Source organism: Pygoscelis adeliae, unplaced genomic scaffold (assembly GCF_000699105.1).
Source record: "Pygoscelis adeliae isolate BGI_AS28 unplaced genomic scaffold, ASM69910v1 Scaffold113, whole genome shotgun sequence".
Taxonomy (NCBI): Eukaryota; Metazoa; Chordata; class Aves; order Sphenisciformes; family Spheniscidae; genus Pygoscelis; species Pygoscelis adeliae.
The window spans coordinates 7,074,943-7,083,780 of NW_008825108.1; positions in this window are offsets into that span (position 1 = coordinate 7,074,943).

An 8,838-nucleotide genomic window follows, 5' to 3' on the forward strand; every position below is an offset into this window, starting at 1 on the left:
AGGGAAGCTTCATCATAACTATGAAGTTCTTTGACGAAATCGACAAACTGATAAACCAGGGTGATACATTCATTGTAGTGATTTCGAAAGAGCTTTTGGCACAGTCCCTCACCAGTGCTGCTAAAGAACATTAGCTGTCATAGGTATAGGAAGGAAGGCTGTCTTATGAATTAGTAACTAGCTGAAAGAGAAGGGTTAATGGGGTAGCAATAAATAGTAATTTTTTACACTGCGGGAGAGTTATGATTGGATTCCCACAGGGATTCATGCTGGGACATGCACTAGTTAGCATACTCAGAAATGGTCTTGGAAAGAGAGTGAGTAAGGAAGCAGCACAGTTTGCTGCTGATGCAAAATCCTTTACAGTAGTGGAGTATGAAGCTGACAGCAAGGAGTTGCAAAAGGATCTCATTCTGCTGAGCAGCATGGGTGTTAAACTAGAAGTTGAAATTCAGTCTCAGTAAATGTGAAGTAATGCATACAGGCAAAACCAAGCTTAATTATATGTGCCTAGTGGTAAGTTCTTGTCCTGGTTTCAGCAGGGATAGAGTTAATTTCCTTCCTAGTAGCTGGTACAGTGCTGTGGTTTGGATTTAGGATGAGAATAATGTTGATAACACACCGATGTTTTAGTTGTTGCTAAGTAGTGCTTACACTAGTCAAGGGCTTTTCAGCTTCCCATGCTCTACCGACTGAGAAGGCTGGAGGGGCACGAGAAGCTGGGAGGGGGCACAGCCAGGACAGCTGACCCAAACTGGCCAACGGGATATTCCATACCATGGGACGTCATGCTCAGTACATAAACTGGGGGAAAGTTGGCCCGGGGGGACCACTGCTCAGGGACTGGCTGAGCATCAAGTCGGCGGGTGGTGAGCAATTGCATTGTGCATCACTTGCTTTGTATATTATTATTATTATTATATTATTATATTTCAATTATTAAACTGTTTTTATCTCAACCCATGAGTTTTTCTCACCTGTGCTCTTCCCAATTCTCTCCCCCATCCCACCGGGGCAGGGGGGAGTGAGCGAGCGGCTGTGTGGTGCTCAGTTGCCGGCTGAAGTTAAACCACGACAGTTCTACATATGCTGTTATTGCTGAAGAAGGAGTTCTTAGAGTCTCTATAGGTAATTCTTTGGAAATCAGCTCCAAGTCAAAAATACTAGGAAAGAAAGACAGAAGGGAGCAGGAAACATTGTGACATCTTTGTGTAGATCAGTGGTATGGCCACACCTAGGGAACAGTATGAAGCTCTGGTTTCCCAGGTCAGAAAGAAGGTAAAGATAGAAAAGAATAATAAAACACAGAGAACAGTTTCTGTTTAAAACATGACTACCGACACTTGGACTTTTCAGTTTGAAAAAGCCAAAAGTGACAATGCCTGGGTGACTGAGGGAAGATGATTGAATTATATGAAATGGTGGCTTGTAGAGAGAAGGTAGGGAGCTCTCATTCACTTTTTCTAGTAAATGGGCACACAGGGGAAATAATGGACAGCAGGTTTAAAACAACCAAAAGGTAGTCTTTTTTCATATGCTGCAGAACTGAAGTATGGAGCTCACTGCTTCCAGAAATGTGGAAGCTAAAACTATCATTACTTTCAAAAAGAGACTAAGCTCAGAAGGGAAGCAGTGCATTGGCAGCTAGTAAATGGAATGGAGCACCGTGGCCTTTGGTTCAGGTTTTGTCTAACCAATGATTTACTGAAAACTCTGAATATATATCAAGAAGGATTGTGCTATACCTGACCTGTTCTTTATACTCTCTTCCTGACTGTTTAGTCCTGGTCATTAAGATCAGAAGCAAGTTAGGCATACCTGCGTAGTCTGATACAGTATGGTCGTTTTGCAGCTGGTACAGGAGAGAGACGCTAAGATGGTCAGGGGACTGGAAAAATGGTGTATTGTAGACGACTGAGAGAACTGATAGTATTCAGCCTTAAGGAGGCAGCTAAGGGAAGATCTTACTGCTGCTGTCTGCATGGAAGACCAAGCCAGATTCTTCTCAGAGGTGCACAGTGATAGGCTGAGAGGGAATGGATACATGGGAAATTCTGCTTAGATGCAGAGATTTATTTATGTATTTATTTATTTATTTATATCATGAAGGCGGTCAAATATTGGAACAAGTTGCCCAGAGACGTTGTGTGAACTCCTTCCTGGGAGATACTCAAAGCTTGACTAGAAATGGTCATCAGCAATCTGCTCTAACTGGCCCTGCTTTGAGCAGTAGGTGGTCCTAGGTGGCCTCCTGAGGCCCATTGCAACCTACATGGTTCTGTCTTCTTAAGATAGGTTCTTACCATGTGCTTGTGCCCTAACTATAAATTTTTCCATATGGTATATTAATTGACAAAAGTGGAATATAATATATATGAAAACTCAGTGCAAGAGCATAGTGGGGACAAGATGCTTTGGATTTGCCATAAAGCAAGTAAGAGTCAGCTATGGTACTTTCTGTTTAGTGGCTTGACAGTAGTCATTAAAATACTTTGTAAAAATACGTCAAGAAGAGGAGTTGCTTGTCAGGGTGCAGCTATAGCAGGAGTCAGTAAATGGTACCGTTGTCCATGCTCACAGTTTTTGTTTTTTACTTTCAACGTCTTTTTTAAACAAATTATATATAATTAGTCAGACATTGAATGATGGGGAAGAGTATACCTAGCATACTGCCATGTCGCATGATGTGATTGTGTAAGTGCATCATTCTCTGCATCTGGATCAAACCTGTCTCCGAGAAAGCCAATAAAAAGATGTTCTTCTTCACCTGGATTTCTCTAACTAGGGTCGGTGCTTGTTGGTATTTGGGTTAAGATTTTTGAAAGATAAGGTAGTGCTGTTTGTGACTGACTGCTTCTGTTCAACAGCTGGCATGCACGGCATGAACAAACAATTCAGACTACAAAAACACCCAAAACTGCCCATCCCTGTTTTCTCCTGTAATAAGAACTTTTATCTGTATGATGCAGGCTCTGCTAGAGCTCAGCAGCTGAACGACAGCGTATTCACCAACAATACTTACAGAATAAGCTGAGTTCTAGAGTTTTAAAGAACAAATGCACTTCAACTTAATTGCAGTCGGGCTAGAAGAAAAATTAAAGGGTTTGCATGTCTGCTGGTCTATACGTGGGTAGAAAGGCAGTGAGGTTAAGATAATAGGCTCAAAATGTATTCTCAGAAAACACTTAAAACCACAGCAGGGTGTGATTGTATGCAAATAAGTATTTTTGCAATAGCAGATTAAACACCTTATGGAATTTGTATGGAAAAGTGCATGCTTGTACATGATGCAAAGTATGATTAAGCACCAGTGTGTGCAGTTTTTGCCTTCGGTAAAAAATTAAGCAGATTTAAATCAATCAATGATTTTCTCAGTCTTTTCACAGTGTATGTTGTAAGTTATGAATGGTGAGTACTAGAGAGAAAATGTTAAAAATAACACCGCTTTTTCCTTGGGCCTGCATCCTTACAAGAATATGTCCTGCTACGGTTTCCAGTCAGGAAAAGCATTGCAGTAACAGAAAGTCTGGCCATAGGATGGCAACATACCGGGTCTGAGACTGTCAGAAAACTGGCAAATTGATGTAAACTTTTATTAGCACAGCTGTTACTGGTATATATTTTGCCATCTGCTTACAGAATTACTTACAGAACGACTTACAGAATAAGTCATATTATTTTTATAAAACCTCCAAAGTATCTTTTTGATGCTTTTCATGAATGGATGGATTAATCATTCCAGGTTCCAGGACTACATTTAAATAAACTTTTTTTTCATGCTCAGAGATTGTTTAAATGACTCTGAAGGGACACGGTGCCTATAGGGGCAGCAGGTACCTTCACAAAAACATATAGTTGGCAGTGGTCGAAAGACCTGCATTGGCATAGGCAGATAATCGCTGCTCTACTTGGTCGCTTGCATAACTAAGGGACATTGCGGTTGGCAGAATGACTGAATTGTCTTTGGAAAATGGTCTTTAATGTCAAATTCTAATCTACATTACATACCAGAGTTACTATCTGCCTTTCTGAAACTCCATTCTCTAACACACAAGTTATTGTGTCCTGTGCAATGAGAGACATACCCTGACTTTTTCAAGCAAATTGCCTTTTGGTGTGCTCAGGAAGAACATTTAAAGGAATGTTTAAAGTTGCAACCTGGATTTTTTTCCCTAGCAGTGATAGATCTGACTTAGCAAAACCAGATATAATTGTGTTTTTCATCCAGTGTTTTTCCTATCTGGAGTAGAAAAGATAAAATAAATTACTTCAAATTAACTTTGATGTAAATAGTGAAGTAAATTGGACCCACAGTGACCTTGCGCAGTTTCTCTGGGGTGGATATATTACTTCATGCAAGAAGTAAAGGCTTCTCTGAAGAAGTCACATTGTCACATTGAAAAACAGTGAAACACACCCTCTTTCTCTCTTCCAGAACAACTCTGCCTGCTCAGCAGTAAATCTGCAGAGGGAACCCAAGCTCACACTGGCAGGATTACTCTTCTTTCCTGCCTCTTAATCATAATTTGTTAGTGAAAGCAGTGGTCAGAGAAAGTGCAAGATCAACAGTTCTGAACACTGGTACAGCAGGCTTTGCTCTCCTTCATTCATGTGCCTTTGTCCCACGTACTCCAAAATCACAGCTAGATGTGAACGGATAACTGAGCATTGTGATGCATACAGACAGATGAAAATTGACGGACTGTGAAAGATATCACCTACCCTTCTCTTGAAGGGTCTCACCCCTGCTTGGGGGAAGGCTCAGCTTATGAAGCCGCTGCTGAACTACTGACCACAGCCTGACGTTTTAAGAGAAGAAAAACATAAATGCCAGGGTTTTTTTATTTCTCACCACTCTATAAGGAGTGGGCTCCTTCAGGAAAGCGAGAACCTTCTTACCATGTGGGCAGAAACCACTAAGTGAGGGTAACGGGCCATCCAAGGTGAGGAACCACTCCAACCCTTGAAAAAATAACTTTTAAAATTAGAGCTGAGACAGCCAACATAAAAGTCTATGAGATAACTTTGGGCATGTTCCCTCAGAAGAGGCATAGAAGAGGAACAGATGAAGTATGGCAAAGCAGAATTACTGGTAATGGAATAGAAAGCTGCTTTTACAGTGCCTCGTTTTGCAGCCAGCATATTATTTCTCAATTTTAGGACTGCCTAAATTCACACATAAAGCTGGTATAAGCAAACTACATAATTGCTTGAAACAAGGGAAATAAAAGCAGACTCATTAATTTAATGGCATTTTAAGCAATAATTATTTTAAGCAGAAATAATTAGATTTCCCTTCAATTACGTATAATAGCACATATTTTAAGCCAAATCAGGGACAGAATCAAAATATATACCAACATTATTCTCTCACGCAGAAACAAGTATGGGGAAGAGTCTAAAGGGTGGAGACCAAGGAGGTCCTGCTCATGGCATTTTTCCCAAAGCAGTGTGACTCAGGCAGGACTAGCTAACTCTGCTGCAGAGAGAGATTTGTCCCGTTGTGTTTGTTTTTCCATACTGCCTGTTAGTAGGAGGAGAGAAAGATGACAGAACAGTTTTTGCTGTAATGAGGCATTTAAAAAAAGGCTTGTGTTGATATTAAAGAACCCCAAAGAAATAGATGGTTGAGATGAAGTGAGACAAGTTGAAGTTTATGAGTCTTCAACTCTTGGGGAAGTTCATTCCGCTGCTAAGAAAGCTTCAGCCCCCTTGCGGAAGAGACCTTCATTGTGACAGAAGAACCAAACTGGTAACTGTGGACCAGAGTTGATCTTTGATGTTTTTTTCCTTTTCTCTCTGTCATACCCTTGGCCTTTCCTGAGATGTTCAAATAGTTGCTCTTCGTGTTAGAGCTCAGGGCAGGCTGCATAACCTGATCTTATTTACGATCCACTTGCCAGTGCAAACCTCTGTGAAGCAGCCTGAAGTATTTGGTTTTTTTGTTCTACATTCACAATTGGTGGGTGGGGTACAGGCTTAGTTTGTCAAAGTAATGAAGCAAGATGCTTAGAGTTTTTGTTCTTAGTTTTTCTTCCCAAGGCTACTGTACCAAACAACTGCATGCGCACTCCAACCCCCAAATCAAAGCCTTTTTGATACAAATGGGAGATTTTCAGAGAATTTTGGCTCAAGTCGTATTTCCATCTCTCCTTTTTTAAAACCAAACTGGTAACTGTGGACCGGAGTGGATCTTTGATGTTTTTTTCCTTTTCTCTCTGTCATACCCTTGGCCTTTCCTGAGACGTTCAAATAGTTGCTCTTCGTGTTAGAGCTCAGGGGAGGCTGCATAACCTGATCTTATTTACGATCCACTTGCGAGTGACTTCCAGGAATACTAGTTTTTTAAAAGAAACCTATTTTGTTAAAGATGGTGAAACCCATAGACAGCAGTCGCTTCACTTACCCACTATAGTCAGACTGAGTTGTGTTGCCACAGCATGAGAACTGTACTGAATGCTTCTTCAGTTGTTCTTCAAGTGGTTGAAGGGTGTAATTTTAGAGCTGAAAGACATTGCTTACAGTTCAAGTAGAGAACTGCAATTTATTATACCACCCATCCTATATTGCCCATTTAGATTGAAGGCCTTCAGGCCTGGAACTCTGCCTGAGCATTTTGCATGTACAGTATTCTCAGGATACGATATAAATAATAATGCATCAGCAGTGGAGGGAATAGCACAGTGGAGCAATCCACAACTGAGTGAAACTCTCAAATATTATGGAACATGGCCAGCGTTACTTCAAAAACATTTTTTTTTTTACACAAAGTCAGTCAAATGCCTAAATTAAAATCCCACTCAGTTGCTTTGATCTTATCAGATGCAGTATCTGTATGTTCATTTAATAAGCCTCTCATGCATTTTATCTTCATGCTTAATTTAAATATGAGAAGCAAACACATTTTATATAGTTGTTATTCTCCAATTACTACAAAAGCTTCTTAGAATCTTTGATCATGAGAATGTTATTTCAAATCCAGTTCTGCTTCACAATTACAAAGTGTCTTTACTGAAGTTAGTTTGTATGCAATTCGAGTCCTAATGGAGTAAACCACAGTCAGTCCTCCAAAAACAGATATGACTACGGAGCAGTAAAGAGATCAGAATGCACCCAAGTAACTGAGTTGATTTATATGGGGGGGGGGGGGGGGGGTGGGCGGAATCCCAAAGCAGTGTGACTCAGGCAGGACTAGCTAACTCTGCTGCAGAGAGAGATTTGTCCCGTTGTGTTTGTTTTTCCATACTGCCTGTTAGTAGGAGGAGAGAAAGATGACAGAACAGTTTTTGCTGTAATGAGGCATTTAAAAAAAGGCTTGTGTTGATATTAAAGAACCCCAAAGAAATAGATGGTTGAGATGAAGTGAGACAAGTTGAAGTTTATGAGTCTTCAACTCTTGGGGAAGTTCATTCCGCTGCTAAGAAAGCTTCAGCCCCCTTGCGGAAGAGACCTTCATTGTGACAGAAGAACCAAACTGGTAACTGTGGACCAGAGTTGATCTTTGATGTTTTTTTCCTTTTCTCTCTGTCATACCCTTGGCCTTTCCTGAGATGTTCAAATAGTTGCTCTTCGTGTTAGAGCTCAGGGCAGGCTGCATAACCTGATCTTATTTACGATCCACTTGCCAGTGCAAACCTCTGTGAAGCAGCCTGAAGTATTGGGTTTTTTGTTCTACATTCACAATTGGTGGGTGGGGTACAGGCTTAGTTTGTCAAAGTAATGAAGCAAGATGCTTAGAGTTTTTGTTCTTAGTTTTTCTTCCCAAGGCTACTGTACCAAACAACTGCAACTCCAACCCCCAAATCAAAGCCTTTTTGATACAAATGGGAGATTTTCAGAGAATTTTGGCTCAAGTCGTATTTCCATCTCTCCTTTTTTAAAACCAAACTGGTAACTGTGGACCGGAGTGGATCTTTGATGTTTTTTTCCTTTCCTCTCTGTCATACCCTTGGCCTTTCCTGAGACGTTCAAATAGTTGCTCTTCGTGTTAGAGCTCAGGGGAGGCTGCATAACCTGATCTTATTTACGATCCACTTGCGAGTGACTTCCAGGAATACTAGTTTTTTAAAAGAAACCTATTTTGTTAAAGATGGTGAAACCCATAGACAGCAGTCGCTTCACTTACCCACTATAGTCAGACTGAGTTGTGTTGCCACAGCATGAGAACTGTACTGAATGCTTCTTCAGTTGTTCTTCAAGTGGTTGAAGGGTGTAATTTTAGAGCTGAAAGACATTGCTTACAGTTCAAGTAGAGAACTGCAATTTATTATACCACCCATCCTATATTGCCCATTTAGATTGAAGGCCTTCAGGCCTGGAACTCTGCCTGAGCATTTTGCATGTACAGTATTCTCAGGATACGATATAAATAATAATGCATCAGCAGTGGAGGGAATAGCACAGTGGAGCAATCCACAACTGAGTGAAACTCTCAAATATTATGGAACATGGCCAGCGTTACTTCAAAAACATTTTTTTTTTTACACAAAGTCAGTCAAATGCCTAAATTAAAATCCCACTCAGTTGCTTTGATCTTATCAGATGCAGTATCTGTATGTTCATTTAATAAGCCTCTCATGCATTTTATCTTCATGCTTAATTTAAATATGAGAAGCAAACACATTTTATATAGTTGTTATTCTCCAATTACTACAAAAGCTTCTTAGAATCTTTGATCATGAGAATGTTATTTCAAATCCAGTTCTGCTTCACAATTACAAAGTGTCTTTACTGAAGTTAGTTTGTATGCAATTCGAGTCCTAATGGAGTAAACCACAGTCAGTCCTCCAAAAACAGATATGACTACGGAGCAGTAAAGAGATCAGAATGCACCCAAGT